A 13997-nucleotide genomic window follows, 5' to 3' on the forward strand; every position below is an offset into this window, starting at 1 on the left:
TCTTCCACTGCCTCCTGGAGTTTGGTTAAAGTCATGTTGGTCACTTCGATGACACTGTCCAACCATTTTGTCCTCTGTCGTCCCCTTCTCCTCTTGCCCTCACACTTTCCCAACATCAGGGGCTTTTCCAGGGAGTCTTCTCTTCTCATGAGATGGCCAAAGTATTGGAGCCTCATCTTCAGGATCTGTCCTTCCAGAGAGCACTCAGGATTGATTTCCTTCAGAATGGATAGGTTTGTTCTCCTTGCAGTCCTCAAGACTCCTCAAGAGTTTCCTCCAGCACCACAATTCAAAAGCATCAATTCTTCGGTGCTCAGCCTTCTTTATGGTCCAGCTCTCACTTCCATACATCGCTACTGGAAAAACCACAGCTTTTGACTATGCGGACCTTTGTCGGCAGGGTGATGTCTCTGCTTTTTAAGATGTCTAGGTTTGACATCACTTTTTATGGAACCTGTGTAAAAGCAACCATCTACCCATAGATCTATTGTTGTGGTTTAGTCGTTAAGTTGTGTCTGACTCTTCATGACCCCATGGACCAGAGCACGCCAGGCCCTCCTGTTTTTGTGATTGCATAGGTTGTGTTGTTTTTGGGTTTGTGTATATTACCTTTTTGGGCGGGGAGGGGTGTACCTTAAAAATAAAATTTAGAAAAAATTAGAAGAAACTAGTCTTTCTTTAAAAAAAAAGACAACCCAAAACTTTAACTTCCTAGCTGTTTAACTTCCTACACTCTGCAGAAACTGCTCCCCGCTGTCCTTCCTTGCTCAGGTGTGTTGAAATTGAGCACTCACCTCCTGGCAAGGTGTGACTCCCGGGCTCGTGTGGGGTGAGGATTACGCCCAGGGGGCAACGCCTGTTCTTTGCCACGACTCCCTCCGTCATCAAATTCTGTGGCTAAAACCGGCAAAGCTGTCAGGCTCCTTAATCGGTGTCTGACCCTGCCGCGCCCTTGGTTGTTTCTCTCAGCTGTTTAGAAAGACAAAGGTTTCATGATCTTCAGCGGAGCCGTCCGAAAACAGAACCGTTTTTTCTCACCTCTTCCCACACCCTGACCATAGACTGGAGGAAGTGGCTTCCTGCAGCAGCTGGTCTGAGGTATTGTGGAACAGTAGCAAATTGCTTGTTATTGAAAGGGTTAGGGTTCTGTTCTATAGCCAAGGAATATGAGGTTTGCCTCTGGGACCCCTGGACAAAATAAACTGACTGGCCTTGGATACTCGGCTCTGTGATTGCCTCAGGCAACGAAATACCTGTTGCCCAGTTTTGTGTTTTTGGTTAAATTCATCTGGCTGCGCAACAGATGCACGGAATAACCTCAGGTTCTCCAGTGTAGTCCACCCCTTTCCTCATTAACTGGCACTTACAGGTACTTGCAGTAATCGCTCACTCTGAGACATAAGCTAAAGAATAAAAGGTTTCATTACAACTGAACAGATGAAACAGCAAACTGACAAACATGACTGCTTTCAGCAACAGAGTTCAATAGACTCTAGAGAGGGGGAAAGTACTGAGAAGAGAGGCGGGGCCCTGTTTGAATTCGGAGGCAGGGAAGGAATGATTGGTTGCTGCCAGATAGATTGACAGTCACCCCAGCCCACAGAGGTCCCTCCCAGCCAAACTTACTAAAGGCAGCATGCGAGGTTGCAAAAACTCCAACAATCTATTGAGTTACACCTGCTATGACTACTGTAGTATTTTGTGGGTTTAAAAAATATACTTTGCTATGTTGTTAGAAAGGGGAAAGACAAAAAAAATCTAAAGGTTATAGCACATACTTTATCTTGGTACATGGGAAAACGGCTGCTTTTGACTTGACTCCCTTCTGATCGCTTGCACCCATACTAAATGGGCCTCTGTGAGCCATAAGCAACAAGGAGCACGTGTGAGGAAGAACAACAATGCATGTTCCCATTAATCTGAAGGCAATAACTTACTGAGGGCTGTGCCAGGATTCTAAGCAAGCAATCTGAACCCAACCCCTGTTGTGTAGCAGAGTAAATTGCCCTAGAGGAAGCCTATGAAATCCATGGGGATTTGGTGAACCAATTCTTCTGTGAGCTCAATTGATTGGAATTAGCCAAAGTAAGTCAACACTAGAGTAGGACCATGTGAATCAATGGAACTTACGGAGGAGTTGACCCACCGAATCCCCCCTCATTCATTGGGCCTACTCTAGTCTGACTGGCTATGCTAAGCAACAGGATTTCGCCCACTACAGCTAGTCTCATATCAATGATGTTCAAGCGCTCGATGTAAATGAGAAGCAACAACTGTTTGAGGCTGATAATCTCGATTCCGAGGAACAAACACATGAATGAACGTGGTTGGTACCTGTAGGAAGAGACAATGGACTGGAATCTGAGGTTCCTGATCTTAGGGATATTAGCAAAACCATCTGCATCCCGGAAAAAGATAATGAAAAATTGGTAGAAAACAATTAACAGGTTAAAGACCTGTTTGCATATTGAGTGTCTGTCTCAATTACAACTTTGGAAGAGTTCGCTAGCTCTTAATCCTTTTCTATTGTGCTTTCTCGCTTCCTCCCAGTAGTTCTGCATGGCAAAACAGTTCATCACAGCAAAAGTTAGAGGCTGCACGCTTGGTTGGTAGCAGGGCATGAGAGAGGGAAGGGTGAGGTCAGCAGGACATACCAGAGGAACCGGCATGATGTAAATCTTTGTCATGCAAGGGATTCCCTTCAGTCTTTTAAAAAAAGAAAAAGCTACTGCCAAGCTCTCTCCCGGGCCACACCCGTGTGCAGACCGGGCAAAGATGAGGCTGTTGTGTTGTTGCTGTTGTTTTTTTTTAGTCTTTGGGCTGCAAAAGAATGTGTAGTTCCTCCATGTTGGTGGGAATTGGTCTAAAACAAGGTAGTGGCTACAATCCTCCGCCCCTTGAAAAATGCAAGGTGCGTTGGGAGAGTTATGGGCGAGGGAAGCCTGTCTTTGAACATATATATATATATTTAAAATGTATACACATGTATACATATCCTGTTACAGCAACTCCACGGGCTGCCGATCCATTTCCAGGCAGAATTCAAAGATTTTAACCTACCAAGCACTCAACAACTGGGGTCCAAGCTAAGATCATCAAGAGACATCTTTCTCTCAATCCCACCATATTCACAAGAAATTTAAATGCATATATGCTTTTGTATTTATTTATGAGTCAGGTTTATATCCCACCTTTTCTCCAGTGAGTTTCGTCTACCGCATATAGATCTTTTTTCTCTCCACAATTTAGATTTGTTACAACCCACTGAGGTAGGTGAGGCACACAGAGAGTGGCCGATGTGTTTCATGACTTTAGACGAGATTTGGGGTTAGACTTACTTTCTCCCAGTTCAGCTAAATGGGATGGGAGGAAATGCCAAGTTTTCTCCCTTCTTTGCTTTAATGGGTTTCTTTCTTTCTTTTTGATAATTCTTCTCAATCAAATGGAATCTGGTTTCTTCTTCATTTTCACCATCTAATTTCTCAGTATGGAGAGGGCTATGCTGCGGTGTTTGTTTTAAAGGTGAGAAGCCTCTCAGAAAAAGGACGTAGCAACCCTAATTCAGCATTAATTTATGAAACCAAAAACCTTTGCTCATTTAAAAAAGCTCTGTTAAGTGATCCCTGTGATGAGGTAAGTAGCCGGCTACATAGCCAGAGGTTGGGTGTTCAATTCCCCACTGTGCCTCCTAAGAGAAGAGCCAGCCTGTGTAGCCTTGGGCAAGCTGAACAATCCCAGGGCACCCCCCCCCCAGAAGAAGAGAACGGTGGACCCTTCTCAGTAGCAAATACCTAGGAAACCCCGGAAAGGGTTCTCATAAGTCATAATTGACTTGACAGGCCATAATTCTTATTTATACCTAACTTCTGCCTATCCCTGATATATAATGTATCTACATTACATAGTCAAACTTGTTCAATGTCATTGTAATTGCCATGGCTCCAGCCTTAAAAATCTGGGATTTGTAGTCTGATAACATCTTCAGGATTCTTTGATATACTTCAGGGGGATGTCCTGGACCAAAGTGTGATGCAGCACAAGCAGTTAGGGACTATAAGAGAAAGTCAGAATAATATCAATCAGGTTTCCTTAAAAACCTATCGGCATAAGCATCATTCAAGTCCGAAGAAGCAAAAATTGAAGCTCAGCTTGATACTACAATATAGCCAAATGACTACTAGGTCCATTACTGAAACAGCGACGTCTACGTTGGCTTGGGCATGTCGTGAGAATGGCTGATGGTCGGATTCCAAAAGATCTCCTGTATGGAGAATTAGTGCAGGGAAATCACCCCAGAGGGAGACCCCAACTGCGTTACAAGGACATCTGCAAGCGGGATCTGAAGGCCTTAGGAATGGACCTCAACAGATGGGAAACCCTGACATCTGAGCATTCAGCCTGGAGGCAGGCGTTGCATCACGGCCTCTCCCAATTTGAAGAGACCCTTGTCCAGCAGGCAGAGGCAAATAGGCAGTCCTGGAAGCAGCAAAACCAGGGAGCTGGACAGGGGACAGACTTCATTTGTCTTCAGTGTGGAAGCGACGGTCACTCTCGAATTGGCCTTCTCAGCCACACTAGACGTTGTTCCAAGTCCTCCATTCAGAGCACGTTTCCATAGTCTCTCGAGACTGAAGGATGCCTAAACAAAACTAGGTCTAGCAGAAGTAATGCTTTTCCTGGTTTTAAAAGAAAACAAAGTGAAAATGGTTACTTGATAACTAACATAAAAAACAATCTGCCAGCAGTAGTTAATACATTCCATTTCTGAAACTATGATGTTATCATTACTTTGATGGCTAGAGAGTTCTAGTCCATGTGAGCCTTAAGATCCACTCTGTGTCTGCAGGATATAATGTTTAAGGTCTTGCACTTGCCCCAGCCATGAGGGCAGAGGTACAGCTCCACAGGAATTTTGCAAAACATTCCCTCAGGCATTGTTTGAAAACAAAGACTAGTAAAATGCCTTCTGCATTAGGCAACTGGGATGGTTAGACAGTGCAGTGTCTGAGATAGGATAAAAATGTAGGGCATTGATCAAAGCATGTGTTAAAGTGGACCAGAGACTACGGTTCAGTGATGCTGGCGTACGGCTGGCCGATTTTAAGAAATGGCCTGACAACATTTTAGAAGTTTGTACAGCACTTTCTGTGGCTGTGGCAACAAAGAAATCGCTACTCAAGAATGAGAGCATTCTGTGTAAGAACCACTCATCCTTCTTATGTCCTGTTTCTGCATATTTTATGGCATTTATTTATTTTTTAAAAGTATTTTTGCCCCACCTTTCTTCTTCAAAAGGACCTACTGTGGCTTCCATCATTAAAAGACAATATTTAAAAGCTAAAAAGTATGGGAATATTTTGAAAACGGTACTATTAAAAGCTGCAGAACAGTCATTTCCCCATGTTGGGTCCCCAGATGTTCTTGGACTACAGCTCCCAGAAATCCTGGCCAGCACAGCAAGTGGTGAAAGCTTCTGGGAGTTTTAGTCCAAGAACATCTGGATTACCCAAGGTTGAGAACCACTGTTCTAGAACAATAGCCCTCCAGACCCCCTTTAGCCATAGCTATCAAAGGTGAGGGATTACATGCCAATGTAGTGCTCTGGAGATAAATGCTACCTACACCATTATACAATTATGATGGTTTGATTCTACTTTAATTGTTATGGCACCGTCCTGCGATTTGCAGTTCCATTAAGTGCTTAGAACCTTGTGAGAGAAAGTTTCTAGTGCCTGCTTGTCTATGCAGAGAATTTTTAAGACTCACTCCTTGCCAAAAAAAACATCTGGATAGCCAAACTCTTTAACCGTGCAATGTCAAGACAGGTTTAGAAACCCATGGTGAAAGGTGGCCGGTGATGCAAAAGCAAGGGGGCTCTGATGGCATGAACAATAGAGGTTCTCCTGGTTTCCCAGAAAGATCTCAGATTTAGTATCATCCTTGCCCTTCGCAAGAGAAATGCATTCTTCTTGCCACTTGCCGTTGAAACGAGAGGGAGGCTCAGCCAAGAGACTTATGGAAAAACCAGTTTGATTTCCTTTCATCAGGTAGATGTTTTGACTTCCACACCCAGCTTCTTGACTTTCGGCATCATTCGCCCTCTTCTTGGGAACAAGAAGCAAGCAAAGCCCTCTAGCTGCTGCTCGGTAGGAGACTGTTAATAAGAAACAAAAGGGCAGTCAATTATACTTCAAGGTTCTTATATAAAAAGCTGTCAGAAACAGATTAGCCTGCCTTGATGCACACTCAGCCCATGAAATGGGCCACCTTAGAGGTTCAGCAGCTCCAAGAAGGGGACCCAATAATTATAATGCTTGTCGCACTTAAGGAGGCTTCTAGCTGTATCCCGTTTATTAGCCATCAGTCGGTCTCCAAATTCCAAAACAAAGAAAAAGTTCGTCCAAAACAAATATTAGATTCCATACAAAGAAGGGAAAAAAACCCTCAAAGATGTAAGAAAAGCTGCTAAGAATTTCTTTGTGAAATGTTGAAAACCAGGTTACGGCAAGATGGAGAACAGGTCCCTAACCCCTTAAGCCATGCCTGTGTGGAGTTGCTTGCCAACCGGACAACCTGGAACAGAAGTTATACAGTTGATTCAACTAGGTGCGATAAGGTGATAGAGTTCTCTCTCGCCCTAAAGACCATCCAGGGAAAAAGGCTTAATTTTTTTTGGGGGGGGGGTAGAAGAAACACACAAAGATCTGGTGTTCACACCCATGCAAAAGGGGGGTGTTTCCTGGACATTTGAAGGGGGTGGGTGATGAGAATTGCCCAGCGCATGGGCAGTAAGGGGCATGAGATGGCGCAAATCCCATGCCATGCACTGCTGCTGGTGGTGACTGGTTTTCGTTTCCTCGCCCACCACACCCACCTGGCACCCATCTGGGCTCCGGTGGGAAGCAAAACTGCGGTGACTCAGTTTCTAACCCTCCCTTGTCAAGACTACGAGGGCTTGAGTGACACCGGGCAGGGAATGTGAAGAATGTGCCCAGGGAGAGGCACCTCCTGGTTGAAGTGAAGAAGGGGGGGTGGGGGTGGAAGAGGGGGGGGAGTGCCTCTCTCTTTCTCTCTTTTCCTGTCTCTTCTGCGGATGGAGGAACCTGTTTGATCCCCTGAAGGGCAAAAAGCACCCACCCACATTGCTGGCTCCTGCCCAGAACAAGGCAGGGCCTTTCTTGACAAGCCAGGCTGGGGAGAATGTCGCTGCCTTGCCCACACGCTGGCTGCTGCTGAAAGCCAGGACAAGGGAAGAAGCGAGTGCCACTGCCAGCCGCCACCGAGGGGTCCTGTTTAAATGACCCTGGGGGTCTCTGAGGAAAGGGGCCGCTTCTGCTGAGGGGGCTGAGAGAGGAGAGGTGAGTACCACCACCGTTGGGCTTTCGCAGAGAGCACAGCTGCCTTGAGTGGCTTGCGTTCCCCTTCCTTCTTGGGAAACAAAGGCCTTTATCTGGGATGGGAGAGACCCACGAGGACACCCTTTCCCACGACCCATAGCCAGGACTTCGGGTCAAGCTGCATCCGTAGATGTGGATCTGAAAAGCTTGATCTGGCTCTGAAGTACAGGCTTGGGTCTGAATGGGTAGACCTTGGCAGAGTTCCTTTCTATGGACCAGAACTTCCAGAATCCTTTCATCAGCACCGTCTCCGAGGTTCAGAGGCGACCTCTTTTCCCTGCTCTAAGAGGCTGCTGTAAATTTCAGTGATCTGCTTGCAACAGCTTCCTAAAGCAGGCAAAAGAGGTCGCATTGGAACGTTGTAGGCGATGCCGACTCAAGGGTTCCGGACGTTGTGGTCTTTAGCAAGAAAGCCTGCCAATTTTGTAACGACGTAGAGGGAACACTTTAAATGTCTAGGGAAGTCAGTGGCTCACAATGATAAGAACGGACGATAGCGCCAAACAATAATGAGCAACAGGGATGATATCCGCTGGGGCTGTTGTGTGGATGGGGCCAAAAATTTAATAAAATAAAATCAAGCAGGACCACAGTCAGGGATGAATAAAGGTGACAGTTGGATCATACAGACATGGGCAAATCTTAGAAGATTTGCCTCTTTTGACTACAACCCCCACATTCCTGCAGTCAAGAATTCATCTGTGATTTTTTTTAAAACACAGTCTAAGTTTCCCACATATATAGTTATAAAATCTCAGCAATGTATTTACAACAATTATGTGAAGTAGATGCGCGCTGGAAAAGAGAGAGGTGGGATTCAAACCAGTGACATTATAGCTTGTCTCTGTGGAATGTGACTTTTTTTCTAGTACAAGGGTGGATAAGGATTCACTGGGAGATGATGGGGTGTTATACAGAAGAATTCTGTAGTACAGAGAATTTTAAGGTGGAAAAGGAAGGGTACGCCAAGGGTGGTTTGAGCTAACTGCAGTTTTCACAAAGCCACTGAATAGTTCCATGTGCCCGGTCTTAACGCTGGTGAGTTTTATACCTTATGTCGGTATCTCTTATCCATCCAGGAAGCTCAGGTGTGTTTAGATTAGTGTATGCTAAGAATTTAATTTAAGTTTTAATCAGAATTATCCGCACCGTACTTTATGCATGGGATATCATTGTTGCTGCTGCTATATGATCTCCTCAACTCTTGCAAACTCAATCCTGTGGCTTCTTTTAGGGCGTCAGTCCATCTCGTACATGGCCTGCCTCTTTTCCTGCTACCTTCTGTTTTGCCCACCATTATTGTCTTTTCCAGAGAATCCTGCCTTCCAGTTATGTGCTCATAATAGGACAGCCTCCATTTCATGTTTTTTTGGGGGGGGGAGAGAGAGAAAAATGAAACTGGCAGATTTGCCCATCTTAATAACATTGGATGGGTCTTGTTCTCCCCTAAATCTCCGGGGTCTACTCACAGTGCCAAAAAAAAATGCTCACCTGCCCTCCCCCGCAGAAACTAGAGGTCGTTAGAAGCCCATTTTTAATTTTTAACAACAGATATTTTGGCCTGTAGAGTGGCCTGTCGAGGGAAGAGGCTGCGATCCATTTTAAAAGACCAAAGTCTTCCAGAAGTTGCAATTCACTTTTTTTTAATTTTAATGAGGGGGGGGGAAAGATCAGCAGAATGTTATGACGCTCCAAATGTATCTTTGTGAGTGATTTGATCTAAGCCCAGGGCTTTGAGCACTTAGCCAGCTTCGTTTCAATCCCTGTTTGTTCAGCAGCGTTAGGGCTGCCTCGTGTGATTGCCGCCTGTCTCTCCATCTCTCACCCCCCCTCCCTCTTACCTTTAAAACCTACACGGTGCAGCAGTGCCTGCTCCGTGCTCAGACTAGTTGCACCTGTTAAATTCCAAAGCTTGGAAGTTTGCACGTGTTTTCAATTCTGCAAATAGTTCTCCGATTTCCTCTGTTCTCTGAGCCACGAGTCAATATATAATTGTTTTGGCGGGGTTTCTTTTGGAATAGTCCGAAGAGTTATTCAATAAAGTATGTATCTTATTTTGCAACTTGCGTTAGTAAATAGATTATTAGGACCTTCTTAAGCCAGTAGATTCTTTGCCTTTTGGAAGTTTTCTCTGTTGTATAATAATCATCACGAGCTTTCAGTTCATTTCTGACATAGGGTGACCCTTTTTAGGTCTTTTTAGGTAGAAAATGCTCAGAAGTGCTTTACCCTTCCCTTCCTCTAGGGGCAACCCTGGGACTGTGCAGCTTGCCCAGAGCTACATAGGTTAACCTTTCTCTTGGGAGGCACAGGGGGGAATTGAACTCTCAGCTCCTGGGTACTCAACTTATTGAGCTATCCCAAGAGCTAATAATAATATAATAATCATGTGCCATCAAGTCCATTCTGACTTATGGTGACTCTTTCCAGGGCTTTCCAGGTAGAGAACACTCAGAAGTGCTTTACCCTTCCCTTCCTCTAGGGGCAGCCTTGGGACTGTGCAGCTGGCCCAAGGCCACCCAGGCTGGCTCTTCTCCCAGGAGGCACCAAAGGGGAATCGAACTTCCAACCTCTGGCTCAGCATCAAAACTATAGAGCTATCCCTGTCACAGCTTAGAGAAAATCTCGTCTACTGTTTAACTGTTGCGCCACAGGCACAACTTTAATTGACTTTCGCAGGAGCATAAGAAACATCCCTGCTGGATCAGGCAGAGATTTTATCACAAGAATGAAACGGTGGCCCTCCAACTGTTGATGCGCTTCAAATCCCACGAGCCCCAGACAGCATGACTAATGGTTAGGCACCAGGGAGATAAATCTACTCCAGTAGGTTCTGGGAAGCTGCGGGTTCCCCATCACCCAATCCTGCTTTCCTTTTTCTCCCAGTAGCCACTGGGATGTCTCCCCCTTGCATTTACTTTTGTACATATTACACTACATTGCTTTTATTTATTGCCTTATCTGGCTCTCCAAGGAGCATCGGATGAGACGCAGGCACATTCTGCCCAGTGCAAATATTTATTTTATGCTAGCAGCATCCCTGTGGGGTAGGTTTTTCTGAGACACAAAATAGGGAATATGTGACAGGCCTGAGGTCACCCAGTAACTGCACCAGTGAGCTGGGATCTAAACATGATCCTTGCTGGTCTTTGCTGTTGACCTATGGCAACCCTACAAATGACCGATCTCCTAAATGTCTTGTCCTCAACAGCTCAGTTCTTGCAAACTCAAGCCTGTGGCTTCCTTTAGGGCGTCTGTCCATCCTGCCTTCCTTCCATTCATCATCAGCTTCTTCCTTCCTTCCTTCCTTCCTTCCTTCCTTCCTTCCTTCCTTCCTTCCTTCCTTCCTTCCTTCCTTCCTTCCTTCCTTCCTTCCTTCCTTCCTTCCTCTTTATTATTATTATTTGGAGATTTATGCCACTTTTCACAATCTATGTTCCTGCATATATCAATGCAGAGATAAAAGCCTGCATGCACACACGCCAAACAATCCCCATGTTTGCTGTTCCTCCTCTGTCAGTAGTGACAGAGAAACTGTGTTGTCAGAAGTGGGGTTTCCAAGAGCCAGGCCTAGCTACTGCCAGTAAATGATGGACTCTGTGTACTTGCCTCTCAGGCTCAAACTGTATGATAGATTTAATACATTATTAGAAGCAAAGCTCCCTTTATAGGGAAAAGACATCTGTTTACCCTGGCACAAAGTTGCCTGGCTCTGCATGTTGCAAATTTGCTTGCTGACATGTATCATCAGGAGGTAAAAACAGAAATCATGTGGACATCAGATTGCTCAGACATGGAGCTTTGAAGGAATTGTGTGACTGGAGGGAAAACATTGTAATAGGCTTTTTTTCTTCTAATGTGTGATTTCACCTGTAATAAGCAATTCTAGCCTCTGCTCTTTACAGCTTCAAGCTTCCCCTAGTGCTTCTCTATCAACCTCTCTGAATAGCAGATTCTTCTTCTATCCATCTGTTGTTATCCAGATGCAGTGCTCAGTTGTGGGTAGCAATATTGCTGCCAAATCATCTCTTCTACTTATGCTGAATGGAGGCTTTCAAAATCTCTAATTGATTGGGTGAGATATAGGTATAAATTATGGCCTAGCACAAAATGGGTCATACCTTTTACACGCAGAGATCTTTCATCTATTTATTTCTTTTACGTTTTAACATTTGTCTCACGCTCCTCCCCACCCTAATCCCATTGCCGTCAGCTATTCTAGAGGGAAGATACTCACACATCCCCTACGATCAACATTTTTGCTCTTGCTAATCTGGTATGGCGGAAACTGCTGAACCGATCCTGCTGTATTGCACATTTTATAAAGACTCGTGCAATCTACTTTTTTTAACCCAATTTTAGAACATCATCCGAATGTGGTCCATCACTTTCCTCCCCTCTGATTCATCCAGTGAAATTACAGCTAAGGTTGCAAAATTTTGTGCAGTGGCTTGTTTAATCAGAAAACACATGATTAAATCACTGCAGTAATTGGATTAGAGACTTACACTTAACCGCAATTTGAGTTTCAGTCTGCTTTGTACTGATGGGAAGTACCGTATGATTTGATATTGTATTTTAGTTTGGGATATCTTATTATGCCGTATAGTCATAACAAGGGATGGGCCCTCGAGTTGTGGGACTTGTTGAGTTGGGCTTGAGTTGCATTGGCGACTCGACTCAGAGTTTTTTCATTCAATGACTTGGACTTGATGTTTGACTCTGAAACCCACCCACCCCTCCCTTTTTTCCTGGGGAAAAAATCTTGGGACTTGATAGCAAAGACAAACTCAAACTTGGGACTAGGGCCAATATCCCTGACAATAACAATAAAATCAACCCCATTGGCTCATTGAGACACGATTCAGGTTTTTAACTGCAGAGGCTGGGGTTCGGATCTGGGCTTCTGGCATCCCTGTGGTGGGGATGGTGTAGGTGACTACCTACAGCCTAGAGATTATGGATTACTTGCTCTCCTGAGTCCTCTCTATTCTGGGAAGGGGTTTCAAGGATGAACCAGCCAGTTCCTCCGTGAAGATGATGGAAAAGTAACTTTTTGGACCATAACTTGTCGCAGAGTTTGGAACGTGGGTTGAATTCCTTTAGCTGCATCAAAATGCAGGGGTTCACGGAGTGGAATAGCTTCAGGTTCTCCTTTTCTCATGAAGTGGCACTTCCAGTCTCAGTTAACTCACTCTGAGACATTAGTAAGAGAAAGAATAAAAGGTGTCATTACTTACAATTGAACAAATCAAACAGGAAACTGACAAACACGTTTGCTTTCGACAAGAGACTTAAGCAAACTCTTGAGGAGAGAAACAAACACTCAGAGATGCAGGGCTCTCTCTGAATTCTGAGGCGGGAGGGAACAATTGGTTCGTGTTGGATACCTTGGCAGTCTCCCCAGCCAAGAAAGATTGTTTCCAGCCACACCTGCTAGAGGCAGCATGCAAGGTTGTAAAAACTCCGGTATAACTCCTCCCCGAATAGAGGGATCCTTGGATAATTCTGGGAGTGGTAGTCTAAATAAATAATTTTTTCCAAGATTTTATATTATGGGAGCTTGACATCAGGGTCAACAACAAAAAAATGTGAATAATCATTAGGAATTAATTAGGTAACAACTCTAATTGCACTTGCCAGCTGAGGGGTGAGGCACATCAAATGTGTCAGTAACAGCAATTTCTCCTTCCCATAGAACTGCTAAGGCAGGGTGCAGAATCCACAACTCTTCCAGTGTCATAGGACTACAATTCCCATCATCCCTCATTATCAACTATGTTGCCCTGAGCTGCTGGGTGCTGGAATACACCCACTTCAGGAAGGCTAGAGGTTTCCCTGTGTAGAATCCTATCAAGATTTTACTCTGGATCGGATTCTAACCTGAGATTAATTACCTGCAAACTGCAGCTAATTAACGAGGTGCTGGCTGTCCAACTGGCTTGTGACCAGACACTCTACCAGCACCTTGTTAATTAGCTCCATTCTGCTACCTTAGCTTATGTGATTTCTCCTACCCCAGAGTGAAGCCCTAATGAGATTTTTGGGCAGCGTGTATTTTTTGAAAGATGGAGTGGAGGGATAGATTTCCAAATCTGGATTTCCAAGTCTCCTTTATCCTGATACTCTGGACCACCCAATTTCTGTGCCCTTCAAGCCCTTCTCAGTTCAAATGGGCCCAAACCATTCTTGACCTGCTGATGAAGCAAGCAAAATGCCTCTGCAGTTCCCACCTCTTGCTTTTTTTATTACTTTAATTATTTTTAATCTACCGTGAGGTTGTAACACAGTGTGGGAAAACATACAACAGTTTCTGAAGTGAGTAATTTTGACCTTTTGGGAAGACGAATTAAGCTTCTGTTCTAGAATATTTCCTTTAAAACGGCAGAGAAAAGGGACAAAAAGGCCGAGTGTCGGGTGAGATGAAATCCCAGCGACTATTTAGATGCTGCCGTGTTCTGAAATACTTTGTTTTTCACCCGTTGGAAGTATAGGATACATAAAACCAACAGCAGATATAATAACATCTTCTACTTGGGTTGTGGTTTGGCGTTGTGTTTTCCCCTCATGGCTTCCTTGAAAACGGTCCTGCAGTAAACA

General features: G+C 44.6%; 1 protein-coding gene across 2 annotated transcripts in view; it reads left to right on the top strand.

The window, feature by feature from the left end:
• Nucleotides 1–7219: 7219 nt before the first annotated feature.
• ZNF185 (zinc finger protein 185 with LIM domain) overlaps nt 7220–13997 on the top strand; it is a 55926-nt gene continuing 49148 nt past the window's right edge. For both annotated transcript variants that reach the window (XM_072981082.2, XM_072981083.2), the window contains exon 1: nt 7220–7358. The gene's annotated coding sequence lies outside the window, so the exon portion shown is untranslated. The remainder of the gene's footprint in view (nt 7359–13997) is intronic.

Source organism: Pogona vitticeps, chromosome 11, assembly GCF_051106095.1.
Source record: "Pogona vitticeps strain Pit_001003342236 chromosome 11, PviZW2.1, whole genome shotgun sequence".
In the NCBI taxonomy this organism is placed as follows: domain Eukaryota; kingdom Metazoa; phylum Chordata; class Lepidosauria; order Squamata; family Agamidae; genus Pogona; species Pogona vitticeps.